Source organism: Pinus tabuliformis, chromosome 3_1, assembly GCF_031772625.1.
Source record: "Pinus tabuliformis cultivar Carrire ecotype Pingquan chromosome 3_1, CPIR1, whole genome shotgun sequence".
Taxonomy (NCBI): Eukaryota; Viridiplantae; Streptophyta; class Pinopsida; order Pinales; family Pinaceae; genus Pinus; species Pinus tabuliformis.
This window is the reverse complement of record NC_142301.1, coordinates 847,764,897-847,784,987: the sequence shown is the minus strand read 5'-3', so window position 1 is coordinate 847,784,987 and position 20,091 is coordinate 847,764,897. Positions and strand designations below refer to the sequence as shown.

At 38.5% G+C, this 20,091-nt stretch overlaps 1 pseudogene; it reads left to right on the top strand.

Annotated features, from left to right (window-relative positions):
• Positions 1-20,091, top strand: part of LOC149190188 (peptidyl serine alpha-galactosyltransferase-like) — a 93,133-nt pseudogene that overhangs the window by 35,027 nt on the left and 38,015 nt on the right.

The following is a 20,091-nucleotide window of genomic DNA, read 5'->3' as shown; positions in this document are numbered from 1 at the left end:
TTTCTTCTTTGAATCATCTTTGAAAGAGACCTTTTTAAATTTTCTGTCTTCAAGAGCAACTTTCTTTTCCAAGGCGGTGATACGTTTTTCCACAGCAATTGCCTCTTTCATGTTTTTTACTAGAGTAGGTTTTCCAACTCTATCTACAAAGATAGCTATGTTTGAAGGTAAAGCTATTGTATACCATTCACTTTTAACTTGTTCACTAGGCTTAGAGGTAGCTGGGATCTTATTCGAGTTTATTAAACCTAGAATTGAATTCTTTTATAGGTTCTTTGGACTCTGTCCTAAGATTTGAAAGATCATTGATTAATGTTGCTACAGATCTGTCATCACCATATTTAGTCAAGCATTGTTCTTAAAAAATATTCCAACTGGTAATAGATCCTGATGGTAAAGAAAAGTACCAAGACCCAGCTGATCCTTGTAGGGTATAAGGGAAAAGGCTAACGACCACATTTTCCTTTGTAACTCCCTTTAGATTAACTGACAACATAAAATTGTTAATGTGTTCATCTACTGGTATACCTGCATCTGGATTAAATTTTGGCAACCATTTTTCAGGGTGTGCTGGCAATGGATGCAAAGGTGCAGGCATAGTGACTGCACCAGGACTGCTCCATGGGTTTTGTGCCATTGTCAAGATAGTAGTAGATGATAATGCTGATGAAGTTCCAGATGGTTGGGAAGGGGCAGATATTGAGATTCCAGAAAGTTGCGAAGCTGATGTTGAAGTTCCAATTCCCTGTTGAACAACAATTTGTAATGGAGGAGTGGATGGTTGACTTTGCAATGGAGAAGATGAAATGGAGGATGATGATGAGATAGTTTCACTATCAGATCCTTCAGTTGTTTTCCTTGCCCTTTTCCTTTTAGGTAAAGGTAACTCAGTAGGTTCAATACCAAGCTTTTCACTTTGAAGTCTGGTGAGGGGGTGAGAAGGAATGAATTGCGAAGTCACACTGCCTTGTGATACCTTATATTTCTGTGGTGATATTGAGAAGCCTTGAAGTTTATGGATGAGAGACTATACTTCAGGAGATTCAGGACTTAATTTATCTGGGATATTTTTGGGTTGAGTAGTGGTAGTTGTCTCATCTTCTTCTCGCTTGAAAACTGGAGTTCCAGCATGCAAAGGAGAAGTCAGAGGAGAGGTGGAGGGAGATTTACTCTCAGAATGGGTTGTAGGTTTGGATTTGCTTGCCATTCACAGTTCATGCCCTGCTTCTAGTGCCAAAAATTTTTATGGCTTGAAAATTGCTGCATCAACATCGGGGAAAACCATCGGGTCCAGACCTTAAATGCAGCTCCTTTTTCGTTTGGTGTGGTGGCTCCAACTGGATATAATGGGACCAGTTTCCCAATGATTTGTAAATAGGATGGATAATTGATTGATATTCTATTATCTAATGGTAATAATGTATGATTTATTCTAAAATGCAAAAATATAAAAACTAATCTATCCCGGGAAATTTCCACTTTAGTGCAACTTTTGATAATTCTTATTTACAAGTAGGCATATAGATGACTCCACTTATAAATAAAAACATTCATTCATATGATAATTACTTTGTTCAAGTAGTTGAACAAAGTAATAATTAAAACATTATTACACTATTCTTCATATATCATTGACATAAATACGATTGAAAGAATAACATTCCTTAAACATTCAATAGTGATAAGTAAAAGGACTGTTGTTAAAACACATACATATATCAAATGATAGCAAAATTGAATAAATGTTGATTCATATAAAAGAATGGAGCAAAGACATAGATAATAGTACCATATGTAATTTGAATCCGTTCCGATATCAATCGCATTCAGATCTCGTCTTTCAACTTAGAAATACTCTCACAAAAAGCAATAGTGCATATCTCATCAAAGTATTCTTCATTAAAATTCAAAATATAGGTCTAGTCTTCAAAATATATATATATATATATATATATATATATATATATATATATATATATATATATATATATATATATCGGAAGCACAATAGTGCAACTTTCGATCCAAGTTTTGATACAAAAATTGAGGACCTTTTCCAAAACAATGAAAGGGTCTATAAATACTTACTAAATTAACTATCTATGAAATAAAAATGATGTGAGATGGTATAACCAAATCATGAAAATCTCATTGAAATAGACATGCTTGTAGTCGGTAAGAACGATTCACTGTTTCGGCTGATTATCCTTTGGCTTGAGCTGGCATATAGCTAGCATTGGTTGAAATTGTGGAGGGTGACTCATACGTGAATGTAGTTGGGCTGAATACGTAGCATCATTAATTTCAGGAATCATGTAACCGATTGCATCGGTTAAACATTTCATTACTGCCTTTTGACTATGTGATTTAACCAGGAAGAACCAAAAGGTGTCCCAAGTTAAACTTTGGATGCCCATGATCAATCTCTCCTTCTTTTCCAATTCTTGTTTACATGTCTGCTCTAATGCTTTGGTTGATGGAAGTTTCCCTAGAGTGCATTCTAAAATCAAATTAGACAGATAAAGAGTATCATTAATTAATTCAATCAAATTACCAATCACCGATCTACATCTTGAAGTTACCCTCTCGGCTTTCATCAATTGAGATTGCCATTCTAGGAAAAGAATTTCCTTGTGTGATTCCAGAATTTGAGGCAGATTTGTAGCTTTTCCTTCCTTGGTTTCTCGCCAAGAAAGAAACTCTGTTAATGTTTCATCGGGCTGCTCCAAATTCTGCCTTGCATCAACTGATTTATCAATCATTGATGAAGAAATTTCACAGAGGGGCTGAGAAAGAGAAATATTATGACATAGCAAATTTAGTTGATTAATCAATGCCTTATTGATCTGGAGAGCTTCTGATTTAAACTCTGCTTCTTGAGGAAAACCTTTGAACATATCTATTTGTTGTGACAGTTGAGAGATTTGTTCATCTTTTGTTTTGCTCATCTGTTCATTCATTGTCTTCAGTTTGGCCAATGCTAGGGATAATTCTTTTTATTTCTGAACTGCACTTTGATCTATCCTCTGCTTCTCTTTGAGCAATTGCTCATTTAGCTGGTTGTTTAATTACTGTTGTGCTGCTAAGTTTTGTTCTAACTATTCTATCATGTGAAGTCTTTCGGATACCTGTGCCTCCAGCGAAACAATTGTCTGATCTTTTTCTTTAAGTAAATTGCTGACTTCTGATGCTTTATCCATAGTAGCTGCCGAATATGCCCCGGCATATTGAGAGAGTTTTGTAAGGTCTTCAGAAGGATTGACTTCCTCTCTCCATACCACATTAGTTATCTCCATCTGTGCAGGTAAAAGAGAAGATTGGTCAAGCTTTCTCTTTTTTTTTTGTCTTTTTACTACAACCCTATTCTTAGGGCTGTAGAAGACATCCAAAGGTGGTATTTCTTCTACATGTAGAATGATTTCATCCGATGGATTTTCTGGAATTATCTCTATATCTTTTTGAGTGATGGGTGGGCTGCTGATTCCCTCAGTCCGAACCGTATTAGTTGTTGTCTTGTGACCAGTGGTCACTTCAGGTGTGCTAAATCCCTGCAAGCTCTCAGTATTGCTTATGATTGAATCAAATTGTTGCCATTCTTTAATTAGCTTGGGATCAATCTGAGTATCTTTTTCCAGGAGTTGACTATCTTTTCCCTGTTCCTACTCCTATTCTGGCACCTTTTCTTTTTTAGAGACCTTTTCCATATTGGAAGTCTTAACAGTAACTATTTGTTCAGCCTGACCAGATGGCTGGACTGTAGGAGCTGTGGCTAAGAGGCCTAAAGGCGGAGTTTGCAACCTCTGTTCTCTAATCCTATTAAACATTTCTAGTCCTTCATCTTGATACTTGATTCTAGCCAATGCTTTAACTTGAAATAATGATTCAGTTGAGGCAAATAGATCATCGAAGTCATCATTTTCGTGATCAAATTTAGCAAGTTTGGCTTGGTCAAGAACATTATAGGCAACCTCTCTGGGATCATACTACCTGTTAGGAATTGTGGCAAGCTTCAGCGTTTGCATTTTTTCTGTCTCCTTCTCTACGTGCTTGTAATCATGAAGAGTGAAAATGTCGCACCGTAAAGAGAATATAGGCCATACCTGTTTCTTGGAATTTATAAGGGTCTTAGATGTCCCATCTACTATTATTTGATAAGCCAATTCGCGAGCTAACAGTTTATCAGGCACATACAGGGGAAGGACATGGGGTTTAGTAAGGCTACCAAAAAGCCTTATATAAGTAAATTTTTCCTCCCCAAACCAACTACCTACTGCTGTCAAATATGTCTCTACTTCCAGAGATATCCTGGGAGCAGGATTATTAAAAATAGAGTAATAAACAGGAAAAATAAAACCGTTGCAGATTTTATATAGATGATTTTTGTAATTAGCCTTCCATAACTGCTCATGATAGATATGGATTGGTTTAGGGTCTGTGGGGGCCCATCTCCACCCAAGAAATGGAAATTCAAAGTTGAAACAAACAGTATCCATAATGAATGCACTGTAATAGAATGGGGGAATGGTCCTAGTAGTTTGATATACATTTGCTCTGTACTCTAGAATTGTTGTGGCTAGTTTATCAGACAAAATATTTGCCCAATCCATCACATAGCCATTGATTTCCACCTCCATTAGAGGGACCATTTCTATAGTGAATTTAGCATAATCATGTATTCCCCACATTCTACACATCATAGCTCCGACATAACAGTAAGGAGAAGCCAATGAGTCGACAGAGTACTTACCCGATGACTCATGCTTGTGCTTTTCAAGGAAATGTCTCCACTGCTTTATCGGCGCTGATTCTGATTCGTTTTCCTTTGCAAACGCTTCTAGGAATGCTTTGTTGTACCGCTTCTCAGGCTCAGGTAAGTGATACATTTTCCTTAGATCATCAGGCTGAAACGAACCGAATATCCTCCCGTCAGTTGTGTAAAAGGTTCTATTTGTAACTATAATTTTCTCTACCACCCATCTCACCACATCAGTATATGGCAGAATTTTAGCTCGCGCTGCTATCCTGTGAAGAAAGGAACATGCCAATTCTTTAAGAGTTCCTTCAGACTTATTAGTTGAATTAGCCGTAGCCTCTTCTGATAATTCTTTGGGCTCTTCTACTTCAATTAGATTATAGATACTCTCCCAACTAGTGTTTCCCAGTCCAAGACACGTCGTATCTGATATTAATACTTTTTTGCTTGGTCCTGGATCTTTCATTGGAGGAGCTGTTGTTGCAAACTTCTTTGATTTCTTCCCCATTTTCTTTAGATTTCTGGTTTCGAAGGAATTCTACACAAGTAGTTGAAAACCGTGATACAGAGAAATGCTTCTACAGGTCAATATGATAATGAAAAGAGTTATGTTGATTTGCAAGTGATAATGAAATATAGTTAAAGATTACAGCGGATAAAATCTAAATAAAAGATCTACCCTTAACTGCTTCATTGAATAGTTGTTTAACCTGTCAATCGTGGTAAATAAGATCTTAAATTCCCATCATGTCGCTCATATGTCGAATGATTAATTCAAGCATGCCTTAGATTTGTTTGATCGACAATCAGCAATAAATCGCAAATCGGCGAACGGGAATGTCAAGGGAAGGCTTTTAACACTTGCTTTAAATATCTTCGATTACCGAAAGGTGATACAATGCATGCAAACCCTTTTAAATATATTTTCGAGATGTGCGCCTAATTAATATATCGCAGTCGGGACTTGGCTCAGGCTTTCTTGTTTTGTCAATGTGATTCTGCCAATTGCCAATTGTGATTTGCTTTATCACATTCGGGGTTTTGAACATGCCTTTATTCATGTGTTCACTTATTGTTGACATTGTCGATTTTCCGATTGCGATATGCTTTATCGCATCGGAGGAATTAAGGGGCTCCTTTTTATTATGCTTGGCATTTGGCTTCTTTGATTTCCCAATTGTGATTGCCTTTTCGGATCAGAGAGAATGGATGAGGTTTTTTGTGGCTTTGTGTATGTTTCTTTTGTTATTGCGATATGTGATCTTTGATCGCTTTATCGCAATAAAGAAAAGTTTTATAATATTTTTAAAGGAACACTTTTTTTTATTTAAAAGGCTTTATAAAATAATTCATTTACATTAGGCCTTTTAATAAGGGTTTTTTCTTATGATGGGTTAATACCAATTTTATTTGTGAACACATAAATCTTATCTATGTTGATTTAAAGGGACCCATTTCTTATTAAAATTTTATGTAAAGATTTTTACAGCACAACAATATTTCCCTTTGATCTATTTAATGGTTAATTCAGAATCTCCTATGATAGATACTCCAATTGCCCCTAATATTTTAACAAGTTTTAGACCTAGCAAGAGAGACTCATACTCTGCCATATTATTGGTGCACTTAAAATTTAATATGTAGGCATGGCCTTCAACATGATCATTTTCTAAATTGTACACCCAAACTCCTACTTCTACCCCTAATTTATTGACTGGGCCATCAAATTATAAATGCCAAAGAATTCCATGCTCATAATTGGTGTCAAGGGTAGTGGGAATTTGTTTAACAGTGGGATCTAGTTTTTCACTTTCATCTGGTTTTTCTTTGGTATCTGATATTTCTTGGAGCTGAACATTTGATTTTTCTTTTTTAATTTCTTTTGGTTCTGTTGCTAAAACTTCTACAGTATTGGAAGGATTGGTTTCTGCATTGTAAAGAATGAATGAGTCCATATCATAGTGTACTGAGTAGATGGGGAAATTTTGTGGCTTTTCCTGACTACTTACTACATATTTCATCAAAGTTTCTCTATATAGCTTCTTAGGTTGGCCAAAAACCGAGATAGTATCATAGGACATGTCCAATTGAAGAGATCCCTGAAGCTTAGCACCCCAAGATCTAGACAATAACATACCATATTTTGGTGGTATATCTGCTACCACTATATCCATTAAAATTGTTTTTGCAAGGTATTGAACCAATGAGACACACAAGTCTTTTATCAATCCTAAACATCTCACCTGACTAGAATCAAAAGAAAAGAGATCTTTGTATGGTCTAGTGATGTCTAGGTCTATTTTTTCCATTATATACTTGGGCATAAAGTTATGAGATGCCCCAGAATCAAACATGGCATTGTGAAGGATTTTATCATATATATTTAGGCTCACATAGAAGGAAGGAATTACTCCTTCTAATGGTTTTCCATTTACTTCTGGGCCAAAGATTAATTCAGGCTAGTCATCAAAAACATTAACTGAGTCTTCTGTTCCAGTAATCTTCAGTGATTTATTGATTTGACTTTAGTAGGCATCATGTTTAGCTAATTCTGATAAAGGAACAGCGATTTTCAGCTTACCTACTTCGTTTTCTAGATTAAAGGGTTTCTCTGTTTGGAATTTTGGGTTTTGAATAGTAGCATTCTCTATGTTTTCTGGGTTTTCCATGTTTTTCTCCTTTTCAGGAGTGGAATTAAAATTAACAGGTTCTCCTAAATCAACTTCTGGTGGTTCTTCCACATTTCTCTTGGAAGGAAGAGAAGTGGAGGGTTGTTTATTGTTTGGTTGATTATCAGAGACATCTTCAATTATTGGATTAGAAGGATTAGGGTTTGATCTAGAAAGAATATGTACAGGTGTAGTGACTATCTTACCTTTCATAGGCTATTTTGGAACCTTTTTCTTATTGGTTTCAAGAACATCAATTCTTCTACTCCTTAAGTTGTATTGCTTATGCACCTCATAGATAGTTGTGTCATATCCCTTCCTAAAGTCGAATGATTCACCTGACTGAGTTTGAAATTGTTTAAGAATTTGGGCCTCTTGATCCTCTTGGGTCAAGAAAACTTCTCTTTCATCACTGAGTCCCATCAGATTTATTTGAGTGTCCTCTTCGGATTCCTCATAGTTTGAGCCTTCTGCATAATTCTCCTGGAAAGGGGCTCTGATGTTTTGGTCTGGACCAGTCTTCCCAGTGTTCTGGTTTTGATTTTTTATGAAATTAGGATTTCTCCCTGTGTTGGTTGGCTAACCATCCCAGGGAGTTTTCCTTTCAATTGTTCCTACTCTATCTCCTAACCTATCCATCCCTTTAATTATAATATCTAGTTTCTGTTCAAAGGGTGAGGATTCTTCTTTCAATGGTATTCTCCTTTCACTCCTAACCTTGGCTCTTTTAGACATTAGGTTGGCTTCAACACTGATAGCTATGCTTTGCATATCTTCCAAAGTGCAAGGAGATCATTCTCTTAGCTAGAAGGCCATGTCGGAATCAAATCCATCAAGGAATTTGATTAAGGCTAAATCAGGTGGGGGTATAAGGTTTTGAGGGATGGCATTATAGACATGGTTGAATCTAGTGCAGTAATCCTGCACAGTTTCTTGGGTTCCTCTCTTTAGGTTTTCATACTCAAATAGAATCTGAAGGGGATCTTTATTTTTCTCCCATCGGTTTAGGACTTGTCTATAGAGAGTTTCTAGGTTGTCTATAGAGAGTTTCTAGGTTGTCTATATTGTTTGTTGCTAGAGCTATAAACCAAGTTCTGACTTCCCCAGTTAAACTCTGAACAAATATTCTCATTCGCACATCATCAGCATCTATTTCGTAAATTTCAAAATAATCAGTCATCTCCTTGGTGTGTTGTTGGGTTGTATAGGTACCAGTACCATCAAATTGAGTGATCTTACATTGGTAATCCTGGGGCATGGCACCCAAGTTTTGAGGTAGTACTAGGGGGGCATATCTGCTTGCCATTGCTGTAGGTACAGTTGGGATTGGAATAACAATGGGTGTCTGAGTTGTGGATGGAGGGGTAGAAGGGGTGGTCTGATGTGGAGTGGTTTGAGGTTGAGATGTATGAGGAAATGGTGATGAGCTTGCAGAGGCAGTAGTGATTACAGAGGGATTGGGTGTTCCTTCAGTGGTAAGATCAGATTGTAGTGAGTTCTGCAAATGTCTATCAATTGACAAATTGATAGCTTCAAGTTGTAATTCTTCGATGAATATTGGGTCTAGGACTAGGTCAATTAATTCAGAATCAGATGAAGTCCTAGACAATGAGGTCTCAAAGTACTCGTCAAAGGGTTGGTCTTCAAGATAAATCCACCTAACAAGATAGGATCTTGATCTATAGGTGGGCCGAGAACTAGCAGAACTTTCTTGACTTTCTTGTCTCCTAAGAATTATGGGGATCAGTGTAGGTTTTAACCCTGTACAGAAATTACCTGCATACGAATTCTTAAACAAAGAAAATAAACAATGCGAGAGCATAACCCATAAAACACATATGCACAGAGATTTTTCCCTGGATCCCAAAACCGGGACTACCAGCTTGATTTTTCATTATGTTCCTTTCAATGTTACAATACATATTTATACATGCCGAAGCATCCAATACCATGGACCGAAAACCATCGCGTCCAATACCATGGACCAAAAACCATCGCGTCCAAAAAACATGTGCGAAAATCATGCACAAAACCATAGGTGGGTCTGCCCAACCTAACATATGGTCCAAAACCAAAATTTTCTGGGGCACAAAGTGGGGTTACGGGTGCCCTTCAAACCCCCTATTAACTACGTGGAAAGAATATAACACAACCCAACAATCTCCCACTTGTTGTTTTCTTTCCACAGGGGGCCACAGGAGAGCTTAGTCATTTTTTCAGCCCTGAGATTCCCATTGCTTCTCTACACCAAGAGAACTTCTCAGAGCTCACAGATTTTGTCAATACATCTGTAGTATTCTTCAATGTGTCCACCTTTACCAGCAACACCTTTCTGTCTTCTATCATATCCCTCACAAAGTGATACTGAACATCAATGTGATTTGTCTTTGAATGATAAGTAGGGTTCTTTGCCAAGAAAATTGCACTTTGGTTGTCACAACCTATTCTTATAGCTCCCTGTACTAACCCCATACTTGAACACAATCTCTGCAACCAAACTGCTTCCTTGCTTGCATGAGTGGCTGCCATGTATTCTGCCTCTGTAGTTGATAGTACCACTACAGATTGTTTCTTACTCATCCAACTGACTGCACCTCCAAATAGGTTAAACACATACCCACTTGTAGATCTTCTCTGATCCAGATCTCCAGCCCAGTCTACATCAACAAAGCCATGAATATCCAACACTCTGTCCAATCCTGGTCTTCCTTGGTAGCACAAACCATAATCACTAGTGCCACGCAAATACCTAAAAACCCGCTTCACTGCTGTCCAGTGCTCCTTCCCGGGTTTTGACATAAACCTGCTCAATACTCCCAGTGCATGTGCAATGTCTGGTCTAGTACAGACCATTGCATACATCAGGCTACCCACTGCACTTGCATATGGAACACGGGACATGTCCTCTTCCTCTTCTTGTGTCTTGGGACACTGTTCAGCAGATAACCTCACACCTACAGGAATAGGAACCTTCACCGGTTTACTATCCTGCATATTAAACCTCTGGAGTATTGTCTCGACATAATTCCTCTGGTTTAACCAGAGCTTCCTCTTTGAATGATCTCTTTTAATTTCCATGCCCAAAATATAGTTTGCAGCACCAAGATCTTTCATGTCGAATTTGGAGGACAATTGGGTCTTCAAATCCTGGATAATTTCTTTGTCATTTCCAACCAGCAACATATCATCCACATACAAGACCAGATAAATAATACGGTCACCAATTAATTTAAAATACACACAATGATCTGCTTTGCTTCTGGTGAAGCCAAGTCCCCGTATAAATGTATCAAATTTCTGATACCACATCCTTGGTGACTGTTTTAACCCATACAGAGACTTCTTTAACTTGCATACCAGTTCTTTCTTACCCTTCACCGCAAAGCCTTCAAGTTGCTTCATGTAGATTTCCTCTTCCAAATCCCCGTGAAGAAATGTTGTCTTCACATCCATCTGTTCTACCTCAAAATCAAAAGCAGCAGCAACAGATAAAAGTAATCTAATAGAAGTTACCTTGGCAACAGGAGAAAAAATATCACCAAAATCAATTCCCGGCACCTGGGAATAACCTTTTGCTACCAACCGAGCTTTGTATTTCTCCACCTTTCCTTCTGCATTTGTCTTCTTCTTGAACACCCATTTGCTGCCAATGGGTTTCCTTCCAGCCAGCAACTCCACCAGATCCCAAGCCTCATTTTTGTGCAAAGATGCCATTTCATCGACCATGGCCTCTTTCCAGAGTTTTCCATCCTCTGAATCCACTACTTCCTTCACAGTTCTGGGATCATTATCAGTAACAGACAAAGCAAAATTTGAACTGAAAGCAGATGGACTATACCTTTCTGGCTGCCTTCTTTCTCGAACTGATCTTCTCACAGCCAGAGTTTGTGGCTCTTCATCTTCTGATTCCTCCTCTGCTACAGAGTCTGATTCTTCCTCCTTTGGCTCAAACTCTATCTTCTCAAGTTCCTTTGGTTGGACTTCATGTTGAATAACATCTTTTACCTCTCTGAACAACACATCTCGGTTGTACACAACGTTCCGTGTGACTAGGTTCCAAAGCTTATAACCCTTTAAACCATCCTTATACCCAATAAAGATGCACTTTTCAGATTTACTATCCAACTTGGTTCGTTTCTCCTTTGGAACATGTACATATGCATCACATCCAAATACCCTTAGATGTGAAAGAGAGGGTTTCTTACCTGTCCATACTTCTTGTGGAGTCTTATCCTCCAACGCTGATGAAGGTGATCTGTTGATCAGGTAACATGCAGTATCCACCGCCTCTGCCCAGAATTCCTGTCCTAACTCGGCACCACTGAGCATGCTTCTTGCCCTTTCCATCAACGTCTTGTTCATTCTTTCTGCGACTCCATTTCGCTGAGGTGTATATGGAGTAGTCTTCTGCCGTGCTATACCACACTTCTTACAAAATTCTTCAAATTCCTTGCTGCAAAATTCTCCACCATTATCTGTTCTCAGCACCTTTATCTTCTTCTCTGTCTGATTTTCCACCAGAGCCTTAAATTCTTTAAACCTGTCAAAGACTTCAGATTTCTTCTTAAGAAAATATATCCATGTATTCCTTGAGAATTCATCTATGAATGATACATAGTACACAGACTTACCCAGTGATGGAACCTTCACAGGTCCAAACACATCATTGTGCACAAGCTCTAATATCTGTTTCGTCCTCTTACCACCAGAGGGGAAACTCACTCGATTCTGGTTCCCATGTACACAATTTTCACAGAAATCAAAATCCAGAGAGCTATTATTCATACCTTCTACCATACCTTTACCGTGAAGTATTTGAAGGCCCTTCTCTCCAATATGTCCAAGCCTTTGATGCCACAACATGGTCTTCTCTCTAGAGACCACTAGATTCTCTACTCCATTTTCAGGAACCATAGAACTATTGCACCCATCAACAACAGTGCTACCTTGCAGCTTGTATAGAGTTCCAATCCGAACTCCCCGCATTAATATCAGTGCTCCTCGAACCATCTTGCAGGTATCTTTCTCGAACACCGTCTTTACACCTGCATCATCCAACTTGCTTACAGAAATCATATTTCTGGCCAATGCAGGAATATGTAGAACACCCGGAAGTGTTCTAACCCTTCCACCTTGCAACTTCAACTTTACTTTTCCCCGACCAATGATTCTAGCCTTCCTATCATCTCCTAAGAAGACATCACCACCATCGTATTTCTCATACTCGCAGAACCACTCTCTATGGGGAGTGAAGTGAAAGGATGCACCTGAGTCAATCAACCATGCCTCATGGTCTACATGTGTACTTGAAGAAGCCAGGTACACATCCCCACCTTCATCTGAGGTGGTTTTCGCCTCTGCAGAAGGAGCATCATCAGGTCCCTTTCCTTTATCAGGAGCTTTAGATTTACAATCCCTTCTGAAGTGCCCTTCCTTTCCACATTTCCAGCACACCACCTTTGTAGGTTTTCCTGGAGATTTAGATCTCCCTCTAGATTTAGATCTCCGACTCGATGACTTATTTTTGTTTCTGTTCTAGGACCGTCCTCGTACAGACAAGGCATCACCATTCTGGTTGTCCATATTTTTCCATCTCATCTCCTCCATCAGCAAGGCTGAGACTATTTCATCAAACTGCAAAGCAGTTGCATTGCTACCTATTGCAATAACCAGACTATCCCACGAATCTGGTAGAGAACACAACAGACTGATGCACTTATCTTCATCTGAAATTTTAATATCAACAGATAATAACTGACTTACCACAGTATTAAACGCATTCAGATGCTCTATCACCGAGTCTCCATCTTTCATCCTCAGGTTATACAGCTTTTTCCGCAGGAACATTTTATTCACCAGAGACTTAGATTGGTACAAAGTCCCTAACTTGACCCACAAAGCCTCTGTCGTAGCTTCCCCTGATACATTCAGCAACACTGAATCCGAGACACACAATCGTATTGTGCTCTTTGCCTTCTGATCCAACTTCTTCCATTCTTCATCGGTCACTCCCGATGGTTTAGTACCCGAATCTACCACGATCCACTGATCTTTATCCACCAACAGATCCTCCATCTTGAGTTTCCACAACTCAAAATTCTGACCATTGAACTTCTCAATCTCTATCTTTCCACTGCTCGCCATCTTCTTTCACCACCAGAATCGATCTCGCAGATCTCCCACTGAACAGGGTCTACCACAGGCCCGAGCGAAACCCCTCAGCAACAAAGGTGTCCCCTTGAAGCCAAAACAGCTCTGATACCAAATGTAGGTTTTAACCCTGTACAGAAATTACCTGCATACGAATTCTTAAACAAAGAAAATAAACAATGCGAGAGCATAACCCATAAAACACATATGCACAGAGATTTTTCCCTAGATCCCAAAACCAGGACTACCAGCTTGATTTTTCATTATGTTCCTTTCAATGTTACAATACATATTTATACATGCCGAAGCATCCAATACCATGGACCGAAAACCATCGCGTCCAAAAAACATGTGCGAAAATCATGCACAAAACCATAGGTGGGTCCGCCCAACCTAACATATGGTCCAAAACCAAAATTTTCCGGGGCGCTGCCCCTGACCCCATAAAGTGGGGTTACAGGTGCCCTTCAAACCCCCTATTAACTACGTGGAAAGAATATAACACAACCCAACAATCAGATTGGGGTTCTCAAACACTTGTGGTGGATTGGGATCAGGATTAGCTCTAGTGTAATGAGTCCTTTCTGAAGCCAGGTTTTTAGGTTTTGTTTTTTAGTTTTTCTTAATTAATATCAACAAACAACTTCTATGATTTCTTTAAGAGGCTTTAGATATCAGATTTAAACTTTCTTAAAGATTTATTTGACTGAGGAATTGGTTTCCCAGTGGAGTCGCCACTATGTTAGCACTCAAATTTTCCTTGAAGTTTTCAAAAGAAGGAAAGGAGTTCGAGGTAACCACAAACCAACTTTTAAGTACAGAATCTAGCCAATCTGTACTCAGAGAGGGCTCTTTCTTTCAGATTTAGCTTTGTTTGTTAAGGTATTAGGCTAGTTATGAAAGCTTGGGGGTTTTGATTGTGTTCGGTGGTGGAATTCAAGAGAAAATGGATAGAACAGAGTAGATCGGGCCATTGGGCTATGGAGTCAACTGCAGATAGCTAAACTGGATTTGGATGATTCCACAAAGGAGGGCTTCACAGGGAAAGATAGCTAAACAAGGAACAAATGGTGACTTGAAAGAATGGAATGGTTTTGAAAGGGATGAAGGGCAGTTAAGAATCCTTCAACAAGTTTCGAAAAGAGGGAAAATGAATGATCACTAATAAAAAGAAATTAAGAATTTCTTATTAAATGATCATAATGATAAACTAAGAAGCAAAGAGCAGTTAAGAATTCCTTGCCTATGATAGTTTAGAGGAAAACAATTAGAAAAAAAAAATGATTTTAAAAACAAATTGCAATTAAACACTTTCCGAAATATACTTTTTTGTTTTAATATTTAGACATGAACACAAGTGAAATAGTAAACCAGAAAATAATAACACATGAGATATAAAATACTTATTTGTCCAATGTTTGACACATGAATCATGTAAAAAAGTCCCTTGCTTTATTTCTTCATCCAGCCAGCCATACAAGAGTTGATCGATAGCTTTTCTTTTCCAAAATAATAAGTCTATAGAAATGTCTAAGAATCCACCCCTCAATACTCCAAATGAAGGAGTATTTATGCAAAATTTTACAATAAAATATCTCATAACAGAGAGAGATATAATCTAGGAAAGATAACGATATGTTACATAAAAGTAGAGACAGATGGTCTCGAAGATAGAAGATAAAGTAAATTGATGGCTTGGTGTCCCTATTTTTGTGAACGAGCTAGAGGCAGGCCCTATAATTGAGCATCTTGTTGTCTTCTTTGTAATTCTGTGTTGGTTGTTCTGCGTTTCATCTTCTTACTGATACTCTTTGACCTGTTCCGATACTCTTTACCTGTTTGATCCTTATTCACCTTCTTTACCAAAATTGACTATGATAAATACTGAAAAATTTACTTTTTTACCAAGGTAAATTACAAAAAAATTGTCATTGATGTCCACCAATCTTCCTTTGGTATCCTGGTCATTTGAAGCCTCCTGAAGATTTCATCAGCCTCTGTGTATTTGACAAAATTAGGCTGAACTGGAAACAGATGTTTTATTTCATGTTCAACATAGAAAATATTCTCTTGGCTGTCATAGAGAACTCTGCCTGTAGGTAGTGCCTTTGGTGTAGATGCACTCGCTGATGAACCAACTTGATTGTTTGCATATTGAGCTAATTTGTCAACATGGTCTTTGTGCCTCATCAATTTTCATTAATAACTAAAGGACTGGGAAGTCCTTTGCTCTGTAAAATGCCAAATTTTTCCATAAAATCATCAATGTCCTCTTGCATGTTCTGGAATTTTCTTTCTAGGTTTTCCATTAGACCCCTTTTAGTCAATACCTTCTTGACTTCTAGGATAGTCCCAGTCCTATCCTCTATATTCAGCTCCTCTAGCTGGTACTTATTTATGATGTTCAAAAAAAATTATTAGCCTGATAGCTTCCTCAAGCTTTCCACCTATTTCTTCCTTAGTTCTTTGAATCTCTTGGAGAGCAACTTGCACCAATTCAATCTGTTCAAAAATTATTTGTATGGATGGCCAAGCATCATTTATTGACTGAGTGATGTTGGCCCAAATAATCTTCCTAATGCTTGTTAAGGGCTTTTCAAAGGTGAGGTCTTTCTCTAATGCTTTCACCTGTTGTGCCAAGCCTTTATTCTTCCTTACCTCTTCAGCAAAATTGATTTTCGAGACATCATATTTATGTTCTAAAGTAACAAATTTTTCCTTTACCTTCTGTAATTCAGAGACTTGCAGCTTCATCTTCTCCATTGAATTGATTAATTCTTCTGTACTCAATCCTGAAGTTCTTGCTAGTGCTTCTTCTGAGCTTGTACCTGTGACTGTCTCTGCTGTGACTAAGGGGACATTAGGTGCCAGAGTTGTTCCAAGTGTTGAAGGGACTGCCATGGACACTATTGGTATCACATTTTGAGGCTGAAAGGTCAACTCTCCCTACCTGCTTTTCAATGACTTTAATAATTCCTGTTCAGTTTCCTTCAATTGTTCATTTAGCTTAAGGACTAAGTCCATAAGCTCTTCTTTAGACTTCTTTTGAACAACTTCTACAGTTTGTGGATGTTTTGATGGTGGCAACTTTAACTGCTTTCTCAAGGCAGCTATGTCTTCATCTTTCTTCTTTATTAAGGCCTCTGCTGCCTTTACATCCTTTGGGTTATGACCCAATCCAATAACCAATTCCTCCAAAGATTTAATTCTATTACCTTTAGCCTGTGAGGAGGCTCTTTCCAGCTGTAATTGAGCAGTTGTATTATTCAAAGAATTTTCTAATCTTTGGGCCATCATAGCTTTACTAGTCAATGTTGAATATACCATCTCCCCTGTTTGCTTGTGTAATTCAATTTGGTCTAGGGGGTGGATGTCCTTGGCCATGACCTCAAAATCAATTTTGAGGTAGTCTGCTATTGATTGAGGCTACTATAATTTGGGCTTGAAGAAGCTCATTTGCATCTTGCCTTCTTTGATGTCATAGGCTAACATCAACCTATTTTTATTTATGGGGGCCATTTTCAAATATTGATCATAGACTTGGGCCCTTAATGGTTCATTTTTAGCCTTTATTTCTTTGAATTTATTTTTAATATCTAGGTTCTCATTTCCTGGAGGCCTGAAGGATGACACTTCAGCACTTTGTTGCATTTCCAGTTCCTGTCTCTGTGAGCTAGAAGGTGTCCCACCTGCTGGGAAAGTATGGTCGCTGTCTACACCGTCTTTCCTTTGACTCTCTATAGTTTCTTCAAAAAAATCCTCTTCTGAATGAGGATTTAGCCTATGCCTCTTAGCACAAGGTTGTTTTGATGGGCCACTAGCAGGGGTAGCTACTTCCCTATCTCTCTTTTTGTTCATTTCCTCATTCAGAGGAGTCTGTAAAATTGGGGGCTCTCCAATGTTGATTTGAGTTGGGTGGGCCTGTGTTTGAGCCTGCTTCTAAGAAGTTTCAGGCTGCTTAGACATGGTTGATTGTTTTGTTGCCTGAGTGTTGGTATCTTTTTCTCTTCCTTGTGATGTCTCTGCAAGTGATGCACTAGTCTCTTGTGAGTGCTTTCGAGAGGTATCAGTTGTTGAGGCACTAATCCCTGATGCTAACTTTTGAGAAGTCTCAAAATGTACCTATCCAAAAGAATCCAAGTCAAGTGTTTTTTCAAGATCCTTCATTACATTTTCTATGTTGACCTACTCACTATCTATTTCTACTAGGGTTCCTTCCCTCCATTCATGCATATTAGAAAATTGCTCAATTTCTCGAATTCTGTGATGGAAGTATGGTGATAGTCTATTTTTCATCCTTCTATCACAGGTGAAACCATGGGGGTCATATGGAGTCCAACTAAAACTTTTGTTTAATTTCATATCGTCTTCTAGAATTTGTTCTGCTGCTTTCCATGCTTCCCTATTGTTGCAGACAAATGGGCCTAGATGATCTTTGATTCTGAGTTGTGCTTTCTTCTTGGCCTTAGTAAAATGAATCAAATCTGAGTGTATCATCTGTCTATAATACTCCAATGCAAACAGTCTCATTGGAACATATTTAGGTAGCTTGAATGGGGAAAGCTCACACCCATATACTCTGATTTCTGTGTGATTCTGATACAAGTACCAGTCACCTACTCTGTACTGTTTGGATAGCTGTAGGATCCTTTTGATTTCATCATTGATCCTTGGGGAGGACTTCCTGTCAACAAGGTAGTTGTTGGGTGGAAAAACTAGTCAATGAACTCATTATATGAATAAGGACAAGCAAAATATTCATGGAAGATAGAAAACCAAAAGATGACAGACCTTGGATCACCCTTTGTATCAAGTTTCTTGACAGAAAATGGGAACTTATCAAACTGATGGTAGAGGATGAGGTGATATGTGAAGGTGGAATACTTGAAGACCTTCTTATTCTCTAGTCTCATGAACTGGTCATGGATCTTGTCAGCTATAAATGAGGCGTAATCATACTTGACAGCAGGGGGCTGACCAGGGGTAAAGATAGACATCAACACTACGGTCAATTCATCTACATATTCACTAGTGTTGAATCCCATGACTGCAGCTATCATTTCAACTATAATTTTACCTATCTCAATGAAGAAAACTTTCAAGTACAGGGGGGGGGGGATCATTAGGTTGATGATCTTTTACTATGAAAGTTTGGCAGAGGCGAATAAGCTCAGCTTGGGATAATTGAGTTGATTTCTCAAGCAAATTTCCAAGGGAATGGGGGTGAGAGCTTGATTAGGATGAAATTGCAGCATCTCATTGATTGGTTCAACAGTTATTGTGAATAGGACTGTTTGGTTGGGAGACATCACGGCTCTGCGGTTGGGGTCATAATTTGCATGGCATTGATGAATTATGTCATGGAAAACATGCACTAAGGGGAGGAAATACATTGAGAGATTGGATTCCTACAGTCCTATGGCATCATAGCCATTCAGGTGACTATCTCGGCATTGGCAAAACACCTTCAAATGGTCTTTATCAGTGATTAGGCCTTTTATTTGAAAATCCTTGTCTGCCAAAGGTAGATAGTCTAAATCACGGTGAGGGGTGGTAATGGGAGCAACGTTTAGGGCTATCGGAGTTTCCATTCTAGTTCTTGTGGATTCATAAAGGAAACTGAGGTTTTCTTTGTAAAATTGATGAAACCAAGGGCCTGGGGGACTCAAATTTCAAAAGTAGTAACAGAATTATGGTGAATTTTGGCTTTTTTAATCAATTTGCAGTGGAAAACAAGTATTTGCAGGGTTTTCTTGTCGGGAAATTGATAAATACTTGTTTCTTAGGGGCAAGCAATAGAATGCAGGTACTGGGTGTAACTGGATGGGTCTGGGTGACGTCAGCTGCAAAGGTTGAAGCTGGTTGGCAGCTGGAAGTACAAGCTGGTTGACTTCGTCGTTTAAGTTTGCATGGATGTACAGGTTCGCAGAATAAATGATTTATTTTGTTTTATATACAAGTCAAGAATTGTCGGGTTTCAGGATTTGGATGGGTGATGTCAGCGAGTAAATGACATGATGTTTTGTCGTTTGGTGGGAGGCAGTAAGTAGTTTATATCACACCGCTTATAGAGGGGAGGCGGTATTTGGGCTTGAGCCAGCAATTTCATAGAATGATTGACGTGTGGCGAAGGCACTGTACATAAAACTGCTTTGTGATTGCGCGCTATCGTGTGGTCGTAGAGGGTCGTGCGATATGCACGACAGCCGTTGGATCTTGGAGGTGTGATCGGGTGGCTATCGAGGATGGGAAGTGATGGGGGTTTAATGAAGGTGGGCCTGATATAATTAAGGATTATTTAATCGTATCGGGGGTGAGAGGATTGGTCGGGCAAGCTATTAATTAATCGTGAGGGTTAATTAATCCATTTTTAATGTGGCGGGGGGTCAGGGTTATTAATTGGTTACTAATTAACCAATTAATCCCTATCTAAAATGTATTATGGTTATATTTTAACCAAAGGGGCGGGATATATAATATTTCGGGGTTTTCATATAGCTATAGTAATATGAGAATGGG